Source organism: Haemaphysalis longicornis, unplaced genomic scaffold (genome assembly GCF_048455015.1).
Source record: "Haemaphysalis longicornis isolate Haplotype H1 unplaced genomic scaffold, Haemaphysalis longicornis Haplotype H1 scaffold_8, whole genome shotgun sequence".
Classification (NCBI taxonomy): domain Eukaryota; kingdom Metazoa; phylum Arthropoda; class Arachnida; order Ixodida; family Ixodidae; genus Haemaphysalis; species Haemaphysalis longicornis.
In genome coordinates, this window is record NW_027526445.1 from 18,782,031 (window position 1) to 18,805,869 (window position 23,839).

Below are 23,839 nucleotides of genomic sequence, written 5' to 3' on the forward strand. Positions count from 1 at the left end.
ATCGCTTCAAAGAGCCTCTTCTTCTCCGTAAACAGAAGTTCGAGATGAAGAGGATGGAGGAGCGAGCCTCAGGGTTGGACCAGGGAGCATCACAAGCGGATCAGAAAACCACCAAATAGCACGAATCAGCCTGATAACCAGACCACCTGTCCTTGCAAGAAAACCACCAGTGACAGCATGGATGCACCCCTGACGGATCCAGAACTGCATCCACAAGAAGGTGGGAAAATTGAAACACCAGGTTCAAAAGAATGTTCAGCAATTTCGCACGGAGGACTGGGAATGACGAGAAACGGTTGAGGTGGGACGGCATTGTGACTCCGATTTCTTGACGCAACCCGACAAACGTACCCTCAAACAACACCGATTCTCACCCATATAAAGAATGTCACACCCTAAAAGCACAGTTAGCGCAACAACAGTTCGTCATTGCGTCATTACAAGAAAGGTTAACCGAAATATAAAGATCCCTTTAGGATTCGCTCCTAAACAAAAAAAAACGGCCTTCCCGCAAGGCCACGGAAATTTGACAGCCATTGCAGAGCTCCTTATACACCTCCCACTAATAAGTAGTGCGCGGGTTTCTCTTAACAAGCTGAATTGGACGCGATAGGTCAAACCAAGACTGCGTGAGAGCACATCGTTGAATTCATCTCGCAACAAACTCACTCCCAAGGAGGCGAAGCTTTTCTCGATAAGGTATTAAACGCGCTCACCCACAAGCAAAACAACCAGGTCATAGAGCTGGACTTGGTGCTCCTGCCCAAGATACAAATTCAAGGTCTCGATATTCATGGGCAACTACAGGAGCAAATGGCTCACGTAGCCGAAAAGGGCGTCCAAATTAATCAAGTAGTAGGTCGGGTCGACCAACGGAGAGCTCGCCTCGCCCGGCTAGGAGGCAGACGGGAGGCGTAGAAAGCACAACCTACGCATAATGAAAGCTCTGTACTCCCACCGGACAACGTCCGAAAGCATGGATTTGATTTCATAACCCGAAGAATATGCTACCAAATAGGCACGACGTTACCGCGCCACTCTCTTGAAATTGCCGATGACAAAAAGACAAGTCAGCGGCGATACAACCGTGTGTCGGTGTACTCCAATCGCTCTGTGTTATAACGGCTATGCGATAGACGAATGGTTGAACAAGCTCACAGAATACCCTACTTACAAGGATACCTCTCGAACATCTACGGCAGCCGCCGTGAAGGGCAACATAGAAGTCATACAGCACCTTACACCACAAAGGGAATGTGAGCGTACGCCTTTGGAAGCCATCCCTTTGACCGCCACTGCAAAGGCATAATTGTTATTATTCACGTCTGCAGCCCAACCCCCAAAAACACAACCAGGCCATCAGATACTGCGCGTGAAGCCCTGCAACGGCCTGGTAGCTCTCCTTACCTCTTGTAGGGTCGACCTTAATAGAGCTCACAAACTTCGGGGATACACATTCAACTCCAAGAGGTGGAATTATCTACTCACTTTTGTAGGGGCATACGACGGCATGCTCCGAAATGACCGCAAACCCCTACCCGCACTGAGAACAGCGTTTCTAGAAACACGTGCACTGACATTACTTTTGCGGGGCTCGTTCGACAACAGCTGTGCCAGCACAATGGAGAATTCGCGACCCGGTCATGGTATTATACAAGTGCTCATCAAATGCTGAAGCTGAAGGTCATACATCAATACAGCCAAATTAACTAATTGTCAGATATTCAAGAAAGAAAGAAAATATTGTGTCTCGTAGAAGTGGCAGTCTTACGGCCAGTGGGCCAAGAGTGTTATGTAACACGTACACGCCAACACGAAAACAATTGCCACAATATACCAAATGCCACACCTCGATTACAAAAAACCCACCCATCACGAAGTCAGCCACAGAAGCACAGACGTAGCCACCTGGTCTTGAAACGAAAAGTGCAATTGGGTAAGCAGCCGGCGGAATACGTGGCCTAAATGTGCTTGGAGAATTATCGTATCTTGTGCGATGGCCACCAGGGAATCCTCTCTACTAGAAATACGGGGTACATGCTGCGATATCTATCGACCCACAGAAAAACATGCTGGAAACAAGTAGAAGACTAGCAAGCACGAAGCTCATGCACCAAAGAACCTCACTAAACACTTGAGCAACAAATACCTGCGTCCACGTAAAGGAATTCTTTTACCCTTTCATGGAGGTACACCTAGTCTTGAATTACACCGATACATCGAAGTCTGCGAAATCCGAGCCGCCATTGCAGCCTTTAAACACTCCATCTTAACTTCGCAAGACCAAATCACCAACAAACTATTGGCTAATGTATATGACAGTTCTGTTGAAGACGTAAAAGAGCATTTCGACCTCCACGGGCGCGCAAGCAAGCTTCCCTTCTACTGGGAGACCGCCAAGGTGCGACTAATTCTCTAAAGCCAAAGTATCTAATTTTTTGTTTTCAAAAGAATGATATGCTTCTACCTCGCGGTAATCGTACCGTCATCAGAAGAGCAACATAAAGAAGCATTGTCACCGTACCCTAATTTGTCAGATTGGCAGTCATAAACATAGCAGAATATTGGCAAGATATTTCACCTAAGAATTTGTGGCACCTAAAAATCCCATATCGATTATAGTGACACTGGATCAGAAAAGAAATGCGCCCTGCTAGCAGCACATGAAGCGCGTCTTCCCCTCGGGTAGCGCTGGCGACGCCGCTGCCTTATTTTTGCTCAACATCATGCTGCGACATGGAGCCCCTCCCGTACTGCTACGTGACCACGGCAAGATGTTTCTGTCTGAAATCCTTGCCGAAGTACTTCGTGCCTCTAATACCTCGCACAAAGCGACTTCAAACTACCATCCACAAATGAACGGGCTCGTTGAACGATTTCACCGCACGGTCTCTGACATGATATCAATGTACCTACACTCTGACCACCGAAATTGGAACACTATATTACCTTCAGACACCTTCGCCTATAACACGGCAGTTCAAAGCACCACAGGATACGCGCCTTTCTACCTTGTCAGCCACCTTCATCTATCACACCGGCTTGCTAAGTGTTTCTGTACCACTCCTGTGTCCGCTTCTGCATCGTTCCGAGAACAATTCGTGCTTCGGATCGACCACCGTCAGCAACTAGCTCGTATGTGCACAGAAGCAAGCCAACAAGACCGCTACGACGCTGTTCGATGGTCCGTCTCTTTCTGACCTGGTGGCGAAGTCTTGGTCTGGACACCGGTTTGCGCTCCACACCTGTGCGAAAAATTCCTACACCACTTCCTCGGTCCTTACAAGCTTCCTAAGGCTACATCTCCTGTGAACTATCACGTCACCCCGTTTGTGAAAGTGTTGACCGCCCTCATCGCGGCACGGCGATTGTCCACGTTTCCCACCTCAAGGCTTTCCACCGGCGTAATCTGCAGTAAAACGCGACCAGGCAGCCTCCACTGCCCCCGGGAGGGGGAGAGGTCGGAGAATTAGTGTGAGATTAGAGGTGGCCTCGTTTGTGAAAGTTCGGCCCCTTAATGCAATGTCCCAGTGGAATGCAATATCCACTGCCGCCTGGTTGCCGCTTCGGCTTCATCATCTATGTATATACTCATCATCACCGATTCTTCTTCTTTTTCGAACTGTCATCATCGCTAACCTGTTTCGGTCGCCATTTTGCTGCCTTCCAACTCGGCCTGCGAATAAAGCGGTTTGCGCTTACTGGTCTGCGTTCGCCTACCATTGCTCTACCTACGGTCCTTCCTACCACTATTCGTTGTTACGCCCGAGGGGAGCGAAGAAAGATTTTTTATAGTTTTGTTGCAGAGTTTGATAGCAATAAAAACATTGATGAACTTTTCATTTCTTTGGTGAAATTTTGAGACGGTCGTCAACTTTAGAATACAAAAGTGGCTGCAGCGATAAATATTTAGAGGGTGAGGAAATATTTCTTTAGGATAGGGAAGGAAGCCAACTGAAGAATATTATTTTTGTTAATAGAATACGCACTTCAATGTACCATCTTAGCTTAGCTTTGTGCCTTTCCTGCACCGTCAATAAATTATGAGAAACACGAAGAAAATCATTGCAAAATAGTTAAAAGGTAATTTATTTAAAGCTAATTGTACATGTTCAAATATGGTTACAAAGACTGACAGCGTTCTTTTAAACAATGGTAAGCATGCACGAACTATACACGCAAAATACATGCAAACAAATGTATAGGAGAACAGTTACATTACCAGGAACAGTTGAAGAAACCATGCCCAAACGCGCATCACAAATTATATGCATCCTTTCAAAATATTTCTTTCAAATTCGTGCACTGATTCCGAAATCAGTACGTGATCGATTCGGGAGTGACACCGAATACAAAAAGATGACTGAAGCGAGCAATTATTTTTGGAGGGATAAGACAGCATTTTTAATTAGAGGCCCTGAACATAAACATTGAAACACTGCTTCATCTTTACAAACACGCAATGTGTATATCCTTAATGGGATATGAGATATACGTTTGGCCCTTACACTTTCCAGAAATGGTTGACAGCCAAAGATGTTATGGTACGGTAGCACTGTTTATCGTAATATTATTACAACGGTATATTCTAAGTTTTATCGCTGTGGTACAGAAATATGTGTAACCTCTACAGTTGTGGTGATGCCGACTACTGTGGCAGGGAAAAGTCTGCTTTTGTTTTGTAGAATTTTGAAATGCTTGTGGTGTGCCATCACAAGGCCGTCATCGCTACAATAGCCGAAGGGCCCTCCGAACGTTCCCGCTTTACCTTGGTGTATGATGTCTAATCCTCCGGAATTTACGTCGCCACGTAGCGGATTCTCCTTGCTGTTGGCTGTGACGCTTTTTATATGCTAGGATCACTCTAAATTCGCGCCATCACACTTGTCACCTGAGAACTCCTCACCATAGCTCGACAGGCTCGTCTAATAATTTACCTACACAACTCCTACGCACACCTCACGACTGAGTGGTGAGTGAGCCTATCTTTCTGGCAGCGCAGTGCTAGTACCAGTTAATGCGAGCACCACTCTCGGCGATCCCGCTGATGACTTGAGATAGCAAGAACCACTAGTGGTGAGCCGCCATCTCCACTTGCAAATTTGGCCGCCAGTCGCTTGAAGCCCCACTCACCATTCGAGCATGCAAGTGCACTGCCTACTCACAAGTGCGAATGCTTCAACCTCTTGCGATTGTTAGTGTACAAACACTTCAAAGTCAGATTTTGAGAGCCCGTTACCGCTTTTCTATCAGCGTGCGGGCTAACCGCCTTGTGGGCACCTTGTGGTCTTGTACTATCTTTTGCCTGCTCTTTGCAGCATACTCTCGCTGCGGTGGCTACCGCTGGTGCAATCCACTTGTAGGAGTAGTTTCCGTTTAGAGGGGCGATTAGATTTACCTTAATAATTTCGTCACGAAGCCAAAGATAACACAGTTGTTTTGTAGGAAACCGTGTTTATAGGAGCGAACTTGGGCTCTCCTAACAACTCAAAATATACAAAGTTGGCGAAGGAGCCGTCGATAAAGTGACGTGTACATGAGAGTGTGGATGCATCGCTTGCCTGGGTGTCTGCTTTGCGGGAATTTATCTTTCAGTGCGGGTGTTTCGATAATCGTCGAATTTCATCAAAGAAAACATTTGTAACCTTGTAATGTTAAGGGGAAACATTCTCTCTCACAAATGCGATGACGCTTGCGGCACAAGAAAACAATACTTTAACATGCGCTTCGCCTTCTACACAGAATTCAGAACTCGGCAGAGCCTGGTGGTAACAAGAATACAGAAACAAACCCAATGCATTGTTCGCGGGGTTACCATCGCTAAGAGTGCATCGACTTGATGCTGACATATAAAACAGTCGGAACCAACAAAAAAGTCCGCCATCTTGCGTGGTAAGGTTTTATGCGAACAATGTGGGCGACTTGGGGCCGCGTGCATCGTCGTGATGTTCTGCAATCACCATTCTGGATCACCTCGTAAGTAAGTTGGCCGTCACGTTGTAGAATCTAGTAGGGTCCGAAATACTGTTGCACAACCTTCTCAGTACGTTAACATTGTAGGATGGGAGTCTGTACGCATATACGATCCCTTGGGTTGTACTCGGCGTGTCGGAGTCGGAGATTGTAGCGTCCGGCAACCAGCAGCTGCTTATATGCTGGAACAAAGTCAAGGGAGCTGGCTGGCTTCCTCCGTACGCTGATGGAATCCTTGAACGACGGCGTTAGGGTAGTCGTCATGTATGTGCGGAAGCAAAGTGTTGAGCATCTTGGTCCGCCGTCGTCCGTAGACAAATTTCAACGGTGTCGCCTGCGTAGTTTCCTAGATAGCCTTCGTGTACACAAACCTGGCATACGACACTGCTTCGTACCAAGTCTTGAGTTCAACGTCGGCGTACATAAACAGCATAACCGCTATCGATTTGTACGGGTGTTTCATTAGTCATTAGATGTTTTACGCAGTCGTACTTCGGTAATCCGTGTAGCTGTAGCGTGAGATTCTTGCATCAGCTCCGAAGTAGAGACCGATCTACTGTCCGTGATAAGGACTTCAGGGTCCGCATTAAGCACACCAAGTTCTTTTATGATGAACTTGGTGTCTACTTGTGCAGTCTCCCTCTCCTCAGAAGAGCGGTGTTCACTACGTAGCGCATCAGGTATTTTGCAGGTAGCACAATCTACATGTTCTTTTATCGTTACGCAGGAAAGGGGCCAGAAGGTCCACTCCAATCTGTTGGAGTTGCCTTTATGGGACGGCAATTGGCTGCAGAAGTGCCGCGTGTCTCGTCTTTTTTATTCGTCGCTGGCAGTCACGACAGCTCCGGACGTAGTTGAACACATCGGTTGTAAGAAGGGGTCAGTGGTACTTATCCCAAAATATTTCCAAAAGGATGTGCTGTGCCCAGGTGTGCGAAAGATGGGTCGAGGTGGAGCGGTTCCAAAATTTCTCATGATGGTGTTTGGCAATGACAAGAGTATAATTTTTTCTCGTTCAAGGGTTGAATGTTTCTTCATAAGGACGGATGTTTCGGGGCTAAATGATGGTAAGTGGTGTTCAAAGGTTCTAGGTACGGCGTCTCTGTGTCATTTTAGGTATTCAATTATGATTCATAACTCGGGGTCTGCACGCTACTGCGCGACTAGGTAGCTCTCCGTCACGACTCCGAAGAACACGCTGTCTTCTTCGGAGTCTTGTTGTGGTGGGTCGACGTGGGCGCGAGAGAGGCAGTGGGCCTCGTAGTTCTTTTTTGTGGCACCCAAGACCACCAGAGAGGACCTCCAAATTAACAAGCCAAAACAGCGCGTCCTGGTCTGTTACAATAATGAACGAAAGAGAGAGAGAGAGAGAAAACCTTTAATGAAAGCTGAAGACATCCACACCCATGCAAGCATAGGCGAAATTTGCTGGTTGCTTATATAACAGCCACTAGTCTTTCTCAGAGGCTGAGTAGTCTTTGTTAACCTTCGGCAGGCCCCGGCTGGCATAGACAATTACGTTTTCTCAAGCGATTTGCTTTAAACGAGCACAGCACGCAACCCTATATGAGTTGCATCCGTGTTCATTTCCGCTGCGGCATTTTTATTGAAATGTGAAAGAACGGGAGGGTTTTGCAGTCGTAGTTGCACCTCACAGAATGCTTTTTCTTCGCCATTTCTTCAGCTAAAACGGCTGCTATCTTTCATCATTCTTGTGAATGCTTCAGCAATGGCTTATCATGTGAGTGGCTCTGCTTGTGTTGGCGGTCGGGCACTATGCATCGTCGTTGTCCTCAGCTTGTAACCAGCTTGCTCGGCCACGTTAGAAACGCATCGCACAGTGTGCCTTACGCCGCTTTTGGGAGGTACTTCGGGATTAGATCGAGTTGTCGAGCTTAGGAAATGTGGTCACCACGGTCTTCGTTATCGTTACTTCGACGGAAGGTTTTCGCGTTTTCACGGTTGTGCAACTTCACTTCGAAAAGTGGCTGCTTTTAGTTTCCTTACCGTGGGCGAGGTAACTTTGCACGTGCAAAGTTAGCATTACTTTAGTGGCTCGTGTATTGGTAGAGGTAGGCCGACGGCGAACGGTTGAAACGGGTTGGGCAACGGCTGGTTTGAGATAGATACTCGTCAATCTCAGCTGGTCGTTTTCCAGGGAGAGAGACAGGTGTATCGACGGAGAAACCAGGATCCCGATCTGTTGTAACGGCAGCAAAGGTATATGTGGTCGGCCTCTCCGTAGTGGTAGCAAAGAGGAAGGCTTTAACGGAGGTTTGGGCAAGTTGGTGCATACTTTCAAAACAGTGCAAAAAGACAGGGTTCCCACTTGAGCTCAGTATACTACAAAGAATGGTGAAGAAAGAGTACGTCACGGCCCTGCACCCTGGTGAAGCAATACAATCCTACCGTCGTTCTGCAGCACCCTCGTGAGCACCATTCATTCCGATGATCCCTTGGTTAAGACCACAATGCGTCGCTGGAGAAGCGGAAGCTCGTCCGAAGCGCACGACTTTGCTACGAATAATCTGTATCGTTTTTTTTTAGAAATGACGCCAGTAACGTCACCGTAACGAGGCCAACGCTCAAAGCTACCTCTGCGCGCTGCGATCTAACCATCAGGAAGCGCGGACATATGTTTTCCTCGTATGTGCTATCATTTCTTTCTTGCTTGAAACAACAACCAATAAATAGGCTTTTCAAAAGAGCAAATAGAAAGTGCCTATTTTTTTGGTAAAGGTGTCCAGACCTTCAGTGATTTGCTTGACACAATGGCGAAACAATTCAGATGGCTGCACCGTATGTTGTGAAGAAGTATCACAGTTTTGAGACCTTTGCTACCTAAATATAGGAGTATTTGGCAATACTCCTTAGGCCAGTGCTCTGTGATGCTTTATGATATATCTGACACTTTTCTCTGGGGTATTATCTGATACATTGCTTTCACAAGCACTTAGACACACAATCCTTGTGTCCTTGACGCATGTGGTTTGTTCGCACCTGTTAGATACTGTTAAAAATTTAAGCTCACGTATGCGCCAAAGTGTTTGGTATATAGAGCCTGAATGGTGCCATAATTCGTTGAGCAACTGTTCGTACTCTGGTAATGCACACCAAAACAAATAACTCGCCTTCACAAGGACGTGACATAGTATTTGTGATTATCAGTCGGAGGTGCACTTCTTTTAATTTATAGCTACAGCTGAGGTATTGTATATGCTCGTTCGGTTTAAAAAGGAATCGTACAATATATCTGACCCTTATTCTCTAGTGATATCGGGGAATAAGTTTCGCTACTATTGCGCATTCGTTAAGAATGTATATTTAATAATTTGGAAGGCGAAAGGTAACCTACGTGCTGCCTTCGCTAAGTTTTCATCGTCCGTCATGTACTATGCCTTCAAAAAACAGCGCAGGGACGAGGACGAAAAAACGAAAAAGTTTAGTACAAGCGCTGACAAGCAAAGGAGGGTACTTTATTGCATTGTACAGTACACAAACAGAGAAGTTACGTCGCAACTTTAAGGATGTGGACACAAATAGACGTGGACACAGCACTGAGGGTAACATTTGGATTCTGCGATCTCCGACATGGCCATTTATATAGTCACATTCCTTATGTAGCAATGTACCAGAGGGCTCACTGATTCACGTGTTGCCCCCTTTCGCTATCGTTTGTACCTAAAAAATGTCGCACCTTCGCGATTTCAAGTACTGCTTCAAAACGTTTAGGTTCTCAAAAAGAGGTGCGGTGCACGCACAAGTATTGCAATAGGAAACCAAGAGGCTGCCGGTGCCGACCCGTAAGGCAAATACGTGCTCCCTTAAGCGTTCGCTAAGACATCTCCTCGTTTATCCATCGTACACTGCACCGCACCTGAGGGGAATCTCGTAGAATACGTTGTCGTGGCCATGAACGAAGCTAGGGGCGTGTGTTATCCCAAATGCCACATTCGGAGCTGTCTCGTTTTTCACAGCTTTACACACTCTCCCAATCTTGTTAGGTACGGCAAACATGGTCCTAAGTCCCGCCATCTGGCAAATCTTATTTATTTTATGTGACACGTTATGCGCGTAGGAACTGACGTGTATGGGCTCACGCCACGGGTTCTGGTTCTCCGGCATTGTCTTTGATGTCGTCGAGTTCAATACACTCTCCGCGGCTGTAAAAAGTAGCGTACGTGTGACCCTAAGCTAAGAAGCATACCAAATTCTCCGTCCAGGCTCTTGCACCAAGTGTGGGGACACCAACGATGCACCAAATTCTTTAGGGCTGCTACCACAATTTCTCGTCGCACGAGATTGGTGTGATCCGACGAGAAAGGCAGAAAACCCTCCTAATTTGTATGCGCATACATCCAGCACACGTGGCGATCATAGAAGGTCAGGCTCATATCGAGCAGTATCATGGTCCCACGCTCCGGAACTTCCGTGCTGACAACGAAGGAGTTCACATTGGAGGAGAACACACCCAGAAGATCCAGCTTCGGCCCTGCCTCCGCACCACTGTTCATTTTGAAGACTTCTAGGTATTTGCGCACAAGCGGAAACGTCTTCATGACGCTGTTGCCCTCCAAGGCCACCTGAACATAATGGTCAAACGATCCCAAAAGTAGGTCCCTTAGGTCAGGCGCAAGAGATGACCGAATGCAAACTCCTTCCCTCCGCAAGTAGGGCATATTACTGTTCTCTAAAAAAAGAATCCAGGTAGAAGTTTAACGGCTCTAAAAACTTGTTGATGCTGATCCAACACTCACTCTGGAACCGTAAGTTGCCGAAGTGTTCCACCGCAACGTTCAAAGCCCTCAAAAGCAAGTCACGTAAAGGAAGTAGTAAAGGTCTTTTATATTGACTGAAAATGCGTTCAAAGCTTGGGTAGGCTGTGCCTCAGAAAAGAAGTCGCAGATTTCACGGAGGAGCGCACCAGGAAATGGTTATCCAGCTGACGTTTGGGTGGGGTGCCTTGAGAAGGCCACCAAGGACGTGCTGCCAGGAGCCTAATTCTGCTACAATCATTCGAGAGGGGCATTCTTCTTTGTGTGTTTTCGTCAAGAACACTTGAAGGCTAGAGGAACTACTTTTTTGAGTGAACACGCCAGTTTTGACAGGCTCGGCCTCTCACACACGTCTATTCCCTCGTTTTTCTTCCAGTGGGACTTGGCTCCAATCACTCGGCAGAAACGACCGCAAATACACCTTCTTGGTCAGGAAGGAGCACCTTGATTTTGGACACCCGCATTTATGTGACTGCGCTTATTCTGGGACGCATTTCATGGAGTAGGATGATACCTACACCATCAAGTATGCATCTCTTCTACTCTTCACCCCCCGCATTCGAGGCCGTGGTCCTCACCAACCACATAAGTGCCGGCTTGTCATGGTTGGTTTGCGTGCCCAATTTTTGACCCAGTTTCAGTGTCTTCTACACCCCTCAGGGACTGGCATGACGCCCAAAAGATTAATATTGTGGTCTGGAACGTTGTGGTGAGGCGTTCTTGTTAGGGAAGCAAGCATCATTTTCCAGACAAATCGGCGGTCTGAATTGCTCGGAGGTCCGAGTGCAGTCACACGTCACTCGCTGGTGGCAGGTCGGGTGGCGATCACTCGCTGGCATCATCTCTGGTGGTGTGACGGAACCAATAACAATATACAACATAATACAACAATGTACAACAATGGGCTGTACAACCGAGGTGTGGTGTGGCGCAGCGGATGACCGCTATCTCGGAAAGAACAAACTGGATACATGAACGCCGCCATGGCATACTGGCCCTTGTTTTTCACCACCTTCAGAGGACAGCTGACCGAAAGGTCTCATTTAGAAGAGACTGTCCTTTTCTTAACACGAACCATGCCTCCAACTGCTATTTTTGATTTCTTCGCTGCACTACGTGACTTTAGTGACTTTAGGCCCGAGAAACTCCCATGGTTGAGTGATGTGTGCACCTATAGACACCTTAGTGCTCCATTGCTGCTTGTCGAAGAGGACGATGGTATAACGAAGCAACCTGTACAAAGTACTTGAAAAAACGATAAACCTCTCAACAAGTATATTGACATGGTGGCAATACTCTGAAGAACGTGTCAACCGGATACCACGCTCTTCTACAAATTGCGGAAATTCACGTGAAGAAAATTGTGACCCATCGTCACCCCATATCTCGTCCAGGTGTCCCTCCCGTACAAAAAATAACAGCAAGAATTTAGGTAAAGTTCTTTTAGATACATCGTTGAAAAATAGTATTGGATCACTTAGAAAAATGTCAGAGTAATGGCGGACCAAAAATCTTGAGATGCTCTTTCTGCTGGGCCAACATTGTCTTAGGCGACATTTTGACAAGGGCGCTCTGGTAACGGAATATGTTGAAGAGGAGCAGGTGCCGTTTTCATACACTTGTCTGCCTTCTGACAAACACTGGCGACGCTGCAATCCCCCTTCGGACAGACGCTGCAGTTCTGACAGACGCTCCAAGGACCACTGGGATATCACCGCTGCCGTTCCTCGAGAATCCGCGTACGCCTGCGATCCCTTGTTACTGCCGGTTTCGCTTGTTCCAGAACTTAGTGTTCGCGTCCGACGCCGACGAGCGGCCAGCCACCCCCCGTCAGGTGTTCCTGCTTCACTGCCTTGAGCCAACTTCAGCCGCCCCTTTCTACTGCAGCCACCGACAAGAAACGGAGAAAAAAACAGACGCCTACAATGCATGCCCCTGCCGCAAGCCCTCTGGACCCGTAAGAAATTGCTGTCGACACACTGGCACAGCCCTTTACCCCCACCGTCAACCTTCGGGTAGTGCATCGGCATTTTCATGAGCGTCAATTGCTTTCCCGTGAGTAATTCGTCGAATTTACCTTTGCGCTCCTTGTACAGCAGTGCCGTGGAATTTCGCCGCTACCGTGAATTCTGACCTGTGCGAGCAGTTCGTTGCCGGAGTTACTGGCCCGACACACAGAGAAAGACTGTTGCTCGAAGGAAACGCACTTACACTCGATCGAGCGGTAGAAATAGCCAAACTTAGTGAACTTACCCGCTAACAATCTGGCGGATTCGCGAAACCGACTAACCAGACCACGCAACAGCGACAACACAGACAACTCCATTGGGCCAGATATCCCTGGTTTTGGCTCTAACGGATGCCTCACCCCAAGTCAACATCTTCATAGCACGTCGCACACACGACAAAACTACACGCCCATGATGGAAACTGCAGCTGCCGTCCCTCTGCATGCGATTTCTCGTGATAACTGCGATTACCGCGGCGCAAAAACAAGCGAACGCATGCGTGGTCCGGGCTGCGGCGGCACCTGTTTCCCATGTCCAAGGCCTTCCCCTGTCCGCGCACTACTTTGCGAAGATGATACTCAAAGCATTAACAAAATTTTGACCGTCAGCACAAAAACCGAGCTTGGTATGTTGAAGTCGACATGACCGTGATTAACTGGACGCGGCTCACACGCAAAGTCGCGTTTCTCATTGGCACAGGCTCAGCAGTGTCAATAATTGAGGACGTTGAGGACCGCTTCATGTAACGCGCAGTGGGACCTCCCTTTTGAAATTACATTCTGTGCAACCCTTGGATCTTCAAATTTGCGGCAAACAGCTAGGTAAAGTTGCTTGCACACGGTCGTTCAGGAAACTCCCACCACTCAACCTCAACGTTACCTGCAATGAACAAAGACTCACAAGAGCGCACATGACAGCCCGGCGTTATCGTAAAGCAGCCACAGAGTGCACTTAAGTTTGGCTTGCCTGCACTGCTGTGGGCCCGGTTTTCTCACCTGTTTATGCCAGCCCTGGGCGTTGTGAAACGTTTTCAACACAAGGCGAAGATGAAAGAGGTTGTCTAACCAGTTCCGAGAAGTTTACACTTCTTTCAAGATCAGTACGCCAACCAGTAAGCAACGAACTGTAAGTCACCGACCAGTAAGCAGCCCTAATCTCCTTCAACATCATCGAAATCATTGATGCCTCCGAATGGGTACCTCAAATCATCGCCGCCCTGAAAAATGATGGCAGCATTCGTCTTTGTGTAGATCTGAGGGAGCCGAAGATAGCCATCGCGGTCGACCACTTCTCGCTGCCTGACACCGAAGAGCTGCTGCACGCCTTAATCGGAGGCCGCCACTTCTCAAAGCTACATCTCTTGTCGGCGTAACACCAACTTCTGCTGCACCCACACAGCTGGAATCTCACAGCGTTTGTTATTCAAGGAGGCTTTTTTCAGTTTTAAATGGCCTGTTTAAACTGGAGTAAGCGCCAGTAGTTTTTCAGCAGCTAATTATAGGAATTCTGCAAAGCTGCGATGGTGTTTTTGTTACTTCATCGTCTTCAAACAGCATCTGGAGATGCTGGGAGAAGTTCTTTATTGCTTAGGGAAAACAGGTCTGAAACTCAACGAGAAATGTGTTTTCAATTGAACATAACTCTCTTTCTATGGCCATCATGTAAGATATTAAGGCATAACACCCCTTGAAGCCGGAGTCGATTTAATCGTCAACGCTACCACGTCAACAGAACGAGCCAAACTCCGTTCATGGTTGGGCCTAGTCGAGTACGACGCAACGTTCCTTCTGAGGTTAGCCAAAGAAGTCGCGCCTATGCGTCGACTGCTGTACAAAAACTCACTTTTTAAAAAGGACACAGCTTCCCAAGCAAGTTTTGTTAGAGTGAACACACTTCTGTCCTCTTACAAGGTGTTACACATGTTTGACCCAGCTCATCCAGTTATTCTTGGAGCACATGCTTCTACATACGGGCTAGGTGCGGTTTTGCAGCAAGTGGATGGAGAGAAAACTCTCACCATTGCGTTTGCCTCGCTAACTAACTAATGCCGAAGGGAAATACTCCGTAATCGAGCATGAAGCAATGACTTGCATGTGGTCAAGCGAGAAGGGCCATATTTACTTCTGGTGATGACCTTTTACTCTTGAAATTAATCCCCAGGCATTGGTAGCGTTGCTTTCTAACAAGGAAACAGGGTGACGTCTTTTTCGCATCACGAGGTGGTCTTACCGACTTCTTCATTACAACTACACAGTGGAATACCGCAAGGGTCGGAAAACAAGGTAGCAGACGCGCTGTCTTCTACCAGTACGCCACAACCTGCAGACAACTCTACAGAAGTGTTTCTAGCGAGCCGATGTGCATCACTAAGGACCAGTTCGAGCAGTCCACAAGTGACGACCCCTCTGTTGCAAAAGTCAAGGAATACGATACGTCGCCACGGCCCCCCACCCAAGCTCGTCAAAGAGCAGCTGCAGCCGTACTTCATACTACGCAACGAGTTTTCTGCGGTCGACAACTTACTCCTGCGTGGAAAGCGACTCGTAGTGCCACATTCTCTTACGCATCATGTAATCACGACAGCACATGACTCTCATGTGGGGGCGTAAGTTCGGGAGGGGGTTGAGACGACATTAATACTAGGTACAAAGTTCGACCCGCACTCCCACCATGACAAGCGGGCACTCGAAACCCACAGCTGAAGATCAAGAGAGATGCATCCTTGATCGTATAGGCGTGATGCCACCATCTGAAAGTTGTGGCTTCACTCCCACAAGAAGCGTCTTAGTAGAACTGCGGTAACCCAACCCAAATCTTCTCCTCTCCGACACGGAAGGTCGAGTCACTGTCGCCACCGAGTCAGAGTATACCATAAGAGTAGACGTAGCTATTCCGGTTAATTTTTGCCAAGTGATTGTAGTTAAGCCAGCCAAAAAAATGGAGCCAATCGTCTTGGGCGAGAGGTGGGGCTTGCAAAAACTGGCGTCTTCACTCAAAAAAAGTAAAGCCTCCAGACTTGAAATGTTCTTCTTGGCTTAACAAACAAAGAATAAGGCTAAACATTATTAATCGGCGCTAAAACAGGGACGAGAGGAACACGTAACTCACAACACGGTGCCGAATAAGAATAAGGCTCCTTTCGGATTATGGTACTAGAAAGAGGCTCCTGGCAGCTTGTCTTTGGTCGCTTTCTCCGAGCGCTTCTGGTCAAACTCAGCTGGGTGACCCTTAACTGGTGCGGAGCTCCCGTGAAGTCTCCGTGTTTCGGTCTGAGAGTTTCGGTCGCATTTTCGGTCGATCTAAAATACCTTTATTAAAACGTTTCAGGTGACTTGGTTTTTGAAGGCTGTCAACGATACGGTGGACAACTTCGGCTACTTCAGGTTCCACTGTGAGTGTGAGATCACCACCAAGATTTTAGGGGCATTGAACTGATACCTATACTCCACATTGGTAGTGTGACAAGCCCAAACAGCAGAGGAAGGAGTATGCATGAGGTCCTCTCTTGCGCCTGTCTTAATGGACTGCTTGTCGTTTGACCAAAAACTTTAGGTTACCTTCGAGTGCATGAGTGAAGTGAAGGCGTTTCAGTTTGTGGACGTCTACCTAGTAGTATTCAAAAAGAACGGTTGTGTGCAGCCAGTGCAGATGCAGGACATTGTCAGTGTGTTCTCCTTCATGTTAAACACCTTCGTTCTCAGCGCGGATGTTCCTGAGCGTGGGACCATGCGAGTTCTCGATATCAGCCTTACCTCCTGAGATCCTTTGATTGCCGTTTATGCTGCTCCTATGCGCCTAGAAGCCAGAAGTGTTTTCTGCATGCATTTGTCGTCCGCCCAGAGGATGCTCTTGAAGCGAGGGATCGTGCTAGCGGCACTGAAAAATGCGGTGCTTCGTTCGTTTTACCACACTATGTCCAAGACCCTGGAGGCAGAAGCCGGTAGGCTTCTTACGCAGGGTACCCGCACGCGTTACTTCTCACTGTCGCGAAGAGTATAGAACTCGACGACATCGAAGGCCATGCCGGAGATACAGGAGATGAGGCCTGGGCGCATAAATCTCATTCCGTAGGTGAATAAAGTGTCACACAGACTCACGAAGACCGGCCAGGACGCGGCAATTATGACCACACTCTCCCCACGTAACAAAAGTTGGAGACAGTGCAAAGCTGCGAACAACATGACCACCTCCACAGGCGGCATGCAGGATAAAACGTGCTGCTCACGCCGTTCCCCGCCGCGCAACTTAGTCTAAGATATACCCTTCAGTTACGGTGCAGTGCACGTGGGACAAACTAGGAGATGTCTCAACGAACCAGCACTCGTACGCCTAACGTGTCGGCCGCGGCAGCGACCTGATTTCCCATTGCAAGAATTTCGGGTGCACTCTACCTCTTTATGAGAACACAAATGTTCTGAAGCACTACTGGGATTGCGCACGCGGGAACTTTTAGAGGCGTGCACAATAGCAAAAAGGGGCGAGTATAGCGTCAGTCAGCCCTATGTTACTTAGCTGCAGAAGGAACTTCACTACATAGATGGGTAATGTCGGCGATAGCAAAATCAAAATATTACCCTCGGTTTTGTGTACATAGACCTACGTTTATATGTTTTGTTATCCTTTCCTTTTCCTTTTCCTATTGATTGACCACACAGTTGTGACTTCACTTAGTCTTCGTATATATTGCAGCTCGCCTAAACCACGAGCAGTTGCTAGACAGCACTTTTACGGTCTTTTTCGGTTCGTTCGTCCGCGTTCTTCCGCTGTTTTCTCAAGTGATCTATAGCCAGGTGGCCCAAAACCCAAGCCTCCGTTATATACGAACCAGTTTGTGAGATTGCATGGTCACTTCGAAATTGAGACCCCGAATCACGATTTAAGGTTTTCTCCCTTTTTGCGCTCACATCAGCAAGCTAGTTAAAACGTCGAGCTTGCTTTCACTTTTCACTTTAGTATTGCACATTGTTTTTATTTTAATGTGAACACCGTAGCACCCCCAGTGATTGTTTTTCTAGCTCGCTAAAATGGGCTTCCAGGCTAGTATTCCACACATTGTGTGCCCACATGTAAATCATCAAGTGTGTGCGGGTGTCGTAGAGATAGCGGAGAGGTACCGACAGCTTGGTATACATCACTGCTACTCGGTATGTGTTCTCGGGTGAATTGTCAGGTTTTCCTGCAATCGGATATTGTAATGTGTAGCTAGTGAGATTGTGCGGAAAAACGTTTGTTCACTTGATCTCATGATTATACTGATCTTTGCACGTATTGATGCTGCTTAGAGGCGCCATGTTGTCGACGTTATCGCCGCTTCTATAGCAAAGCAAAAGTTGCTCGTATGTGTCCGTCCACGACCGCGTTACTTTGTATTCAGACGTCTGTATTCAAATGTCGCGTTGTTTTTGGAGTTACGACACTTTGCGTTACATGGCATGCGTTTTCCGTGTCCGCCTCGGCGAGACATGTTAAGAACTACTCACTTTCATGGCCCGCTTAAGAAGAAAAGCCTTTTTGCGGGATTGTTGAATGTTTTTATTTCTACTATGTTAACAGTTCGATGGTATATTGGTAATTTTAAAGTAAATATTTATACAAAGTTGGTAAGATTTGGACAACCTTTTTTTCTTCTGAACTCGAGAAAGACAACATCATTGGTTGAGGCGTCATACGGATTTTTGTATTGTTGATAGAGAAACCCGAAAGCAAAACCACTGGTATATTTGTCAATGGTTAATACAATAAAAAAAATTAGATATATTTCGACGGCTTTAAAACTTTTAGAGAACTTGTGTTGCGATATAAGGTGGTCAGAATTTTGTCTCCTGAGCAGTGTATGCGGTTAAGCAATAAATTTTTCTTTCCGAAGATTTTCCGCAAATATTTGCTTGACTAGGTAAGTCTAATGAGCTACTGTGAATGAAAACGGTTTATGGAAATTCTGCTTGTAGCGCAGGTAGCGGCTAGTTTGCGTGACCACTGGATGTCGTGAACGGATGACCCGCCATATTTCCGAGCCTCCAGAACTCGTTAACCGGCGTGGCTGCTCCGACTTGCAAAGCGAGTCGCTGGGGTTTGTTCAGCGCCTCTAAAAATTAAGTCTCGCTGGCGCTGTGATGCTGCTATCCAGTGATATTCGTCCGCTTTGGTCATTCGTTCGGTCTGTGGATGTCTTAAACGTGTTCCTGGTCTGTCGTAACCCAGTGGTGTCAGACGGCATTGCGAATGAGGAGCGATCTAGGACATTGTAGGTAACAGTGCTGACAGCTTTTAAACACCTGTTGAATCTGGCAAGAAAAACCCTCAACTGGACATTGACAGGAGAGCTTACATCGGTCAGCGTAGGAAGGAGAATGAAGTTATGACAGGCTGGCTGTACAATGCTACGTGAAGAACGTGGGCTTTTCGTGTTCAAAAAATTGCATTACTCTCTGGAATACACCAAAAGAAGTTCGGAAACTGTCACTAAAGGACAAACAATTCAAGGACAAACAAACCGCCAACCTATTGGTTGATATTACGCAGACGAAGAAGCAAAATTATTCCTAATCAGCAGGGCTGAGAAAATAGACAGGACAGCGCAGCTGTTGCTATGATATTTGAAAATACCGCATGTCACGATATACCCCGCATTCATGAACGTGGGAGGGTCGCGGTATGCTCCAGCCTAGTGACGACCCACAACGAGATGGTGGTGACGATTACTGAACGGCAGCTGCTGTGCTCGTAGGTGTTTTTTCGATGTCCCAGCACGTGGTTGCCCACCGAGCCTGGCGGGGCAAGGAATCATAGCGGCTGACGAAGATTAGGGTCCAGGTGGCGCCATATTGAATGAATGTTTATTTATTTCACAAGCTAGTTTATGGCCAGGACAAATAGGGAAAAAGTTGCAATCATGCATCTTGACGGGCACTACAAATCCATTTACAGTTGGAGACAGCAGCGTATAAGCATAAACAATACAATAAAAAAAGTAAAAGGAAAGAAAAGAGAGTATTCACTTCTATACAAAAGGAGGCGCAGAAATAACGTTGAAGGAGAAAAAAAATGAGCGAGAGGGGGTAACACAGATAAATGAAGGGGAGGGGGGCAGCAAGGGCGAAGAAAAGAAATCACTGCACTACACATTCTTATGTAGCATTAGAGAAACAATCCAGATAAATTATATACAGGCGTTCAATGCAACCGTAGGGGATTCACAATGCATGGCATTCAATACAAACAATTCTAAATAAAAAAAAAGATGAGTTTACACATGTGACGGTGTAACACTGAAAAAAGGCTGGTTAGTTTCGTAACGCTAGGTAGTTAATTATGCTAGCATCTGAACACAATGTTACATCAATTCCATTGAGTAGCAGACTGTTCAGTAATGTCGGAAGGTTGTAAGAAAGCATTTCCATGGCATAATTAGTGCGTGGATGCGGGACATACCAATGTTCTGGTTTTCTTGTGGCATAGCTGGGAACATTTACTTTCAGGTTTGCTAGGCTAACAATGAAACCCTTACTGCTTCTTATTTCCTTGCGGTAAGTGAGCGCAAGGTGGCTGGAAAAGTGGTGCTGTACTTGGACTACACCGAGATCACTGAACAGGGGTGCAGTAGTTGCATTATACGGGGCGTTGCAAACAGAGCGAATTATTCGTTTTTGTAGGCGAGACAAACGGATGATATTTGACGCTGTGGTCGTACCCCACACAAGACAGCAGTAGTTAAGTAAGCTGGCAAAAAGAGAATTATAATCAGTAGTTTCAGTTGACAAGGAAGGTACCTAAGCGAATATACTTGACCTGCAACCTGGGAAAGTTTACTTGTTAAAAAATGTATGTGCGCATTCTATGACATAGCCTGGTCAAAATAGACACCAAGGCTTTTTTGCGGAAGCTACCATATCAATTTGTGACGAGTTTATTTGGAGATCGAAATGAGAATTTATATATCTGCCTTTTGCCCTGAAAAGAATTGCTTTCGTTTCGTTGGCGTTTATGTTTAAGCCATTTTTCAAGGACCGCACTTGCATTTTATTTAGCACAGTGTTTGCAAGCATGATTAAGTTTTGGGGATTGTTGGATTGAATAAGTAATGTGGTGTCATCTGCGTATATAATATATTTGGTATCATGGTCAATGTTAACAAGATCATTTACGTACAGTATGAATAGAAGGGGACCCAAAATACTGCCTTGGGGGACACCAACATTTACCCGTTTGAGTTGTGAAGAAGGGCTATTTATTCGTGTTAGTTGATGTCTGTGACCTAAATACGATTTAATAAGTTCTTGGGTGACTCCACGAATACCATAGTATGTCATTTTATTAACTAGTAACTGGTGATTGATGCTGTCAAAGGCCTTGCTGTAATCTATGAACACCCCAAGAGTAAGACGACGCTCTTCAAAGGATTTTAAAATAAATTCTTTTTGCTCCAGCAACGCGAGCTCCACAGACCTGTGTTTCCTAAAACGATATTGACTTGTTGTCAATAGCTTGTTGTATTCAAAGAAATCATATATACGCTGAAAAATAATCTTCTCGAGTCCTTTGGAAAATAAAGGCAATATGGAAATCGGCCTGTAATTGGATATGTTTGTTTTATCACCCTTTTTAAAAAACGCAAGAACTTTGGCAAGTTGCATTTCTCGCGGAAATAAACCGGAACAGACACAGGTTATATATGTGCGTTAGAACGGGGGCTATAATATCGATCACAAATTTCACCGGTTTAATTTGAATGTTATCTATGTCACATGCTCTCACATTTTTTAGACCAGAAAACACATTTCTTATTTCTGTTTCTGTAGTAGGTGCCAAAAAAATTGTACTGTTACAAGAATGCGTGATATACTCGCACGCGTCACTATTTACAATGGCATCGCTCGATTGAGCAAAATGGTCATTGAAGGCATCAGGAACTAAATTTGTGGGAACACCTACTCCGTCCTTAATTATTTTAGCTATCGACAATCCTGTTGCAGTTCGGTTTAATAACCTGTTAAGTGTTTTCCAAATTTTTCGTGTACCTTTTTGACATGACTGAAGCGAATTAAGATAGTATTGAGTTCTAGCTTTTCGAAGTTCATTGTTTAATTTATTTCTGAATTTCTTAAAATTCAACAGATCTTAGGGTCTCGAGTGCTGATGAACTCATTATATAACTTCTGTTTCGTTTTGATTTTTAAGAATAAGTCCCTGGTAATCCTCATTCTTCTGTATCTTAGAAGAATGAGGGGGGTGTTCTAGGAAGGGAAAATTATTTTCATAAGTAGCTTTAAAGGCAGTTAAAAACATTTCATATGCTGAATCGGCTTGTTGCTGACTGAAAGTTTCCTTCCAGTCAAATTTCTCTAATTCAACCGTGAAGGTGAATAATCTGTTCTGAGTAATGGCTTGCGTCATTGGTTTGCTTTTTTTTTATTCTTTTATTTTTTATCTCGTCGTTTCAGACTAAGAAAGACTGGCATGTGATCGCTTAAAGCATCAGAGAAAACACCTGCTTTGGTATCTTCTAGAGGGTTGTTTGTAATAAAAAGGTCAATGCAAGTGCTTGTGTGACACGTTATTCTGGTTGGGGCTAAGATCATGTTAAAATAACCATGTGAATTCAGTAATATTTCAAACGAACGCTTTACTGCTGTATCCTCGAGCATGTTAATGTTATAATCGCCACCCCAGACGGCAGTGTATTGATTATCTTGGGCATATTGAAAAAATTCTTCTACAAAGGAAAAGAACCGCTCCAAATTCCCGTTTGGTGGTCGGTAAAAAACAGAGTACACAGTTCTGGCACACAAAACAGATATCACTTCATAATCACTTGAAATACAACTGTACTGGTCAATAATTCACGCATTAAAATTTTCCTTTACAGGTAACGCAACACCACCGCCACGCGATGCTGTTCTGGATTTCGCAAAACATTGGTAATTGGCAAGAACCCAAGCTTGATCATATCAGGCTTGATCATACCATGTCTCAGACAGCATAATGAAATCAAATTCAACGGTTAGGCTACTGAAAAACACGTCTAGTTCATCGGTTTTATTTTTCTCTGACTGACAATTGATATGAATACATGTTGTCGCTTTATCATGTTGGGATCCAACAAACGACTGAAATGCTGCGGGAGACACCGAGTCTGCGCATGACATCACAGATAGAAGCAGTTTACCGTGCCTTCTTACTCATCCTACAGTAGTGTGTCAAGGTCAGCAAGGTTTCTTATCACGCATGCGCGGCCGCCTTCCTCCCTCTTGACGAAAATTTTGCCAGCACGGTGCCAGCAGAAGCGAAAGTTATTCTGGTCTGCCCAATCTTTCGCAGTCTTTAGAAGTCGCCTATTGTGTGCCATCAGGTTTTCATTCATGTAGTGACCAGGCATTACATCTGGCACACATTTCCTTTGTTCAAGCCACTCGTCTCGGGTTAGCTGACTCGTGAAGCGAACAATGACGCCTGGTATTCTATCATTTTTGGATGGAAGTCGATGAATGGCGGACACATCTTGCTTCGTCAAAGCGTCAATGTTTAGTGCTCTGGCAATGACATCGACCTTGCTGAGCAGACATTCATTTTTTTCTTGGGGGATGCCATGTATCTCTATGTAGAGCTTTCTACTCTGATATTCCAGATCGTTTATGGTATTAGAAACTTTGTAAAGTTCTGACTCAGCAACCATTTTTTCTAGTTTCCCGACCCGGCGTTCCAAAGCCTTCACCTCAGAGTCTTGCCTGGCTTGTTCTGCAAGTACAGAGTCATACTTTTCTGACATCATGCTTATCAATGTTTCTATCTAGTGAACAGTAGTTTCTTGAGGCAGCAGTTATTCAAGTTTCCGGTTTATGTCCGCGAGTAGAACAACAACAGGATCCGAAGGTTCTTTCGGTGAAGCAGCGCCTGCCATGTCCACACATTTCTGACATTTCCATGTTATTCTGTGCTCATCTCCTTTCGTTCTGAAACTGCTAACTGATATCCCGGAACACGTTCCTAGGTGGTACAGGTCCAGGCACTCACAACACTTTATCGTGCATTCCTCTGAAGGAATATTGACCTGACACTCAGTACATGAATTCATACTCAGCAATA

At 45.9% G+C, this 23,839-nt stretch overlaps 1 pseudogene; it reads right to left on the bottom strand.

Annotated features, from left to right (window-relative positions):
- Positions 1 to 7,125: 7,125 nt before the first annotated feature.
- Positions 7,126 to 23,839, bottom strand: part of LOC144148207 (uncharacterized) — a 100,353-nt pseudogene continuing 83,639 nt past the window's right edge.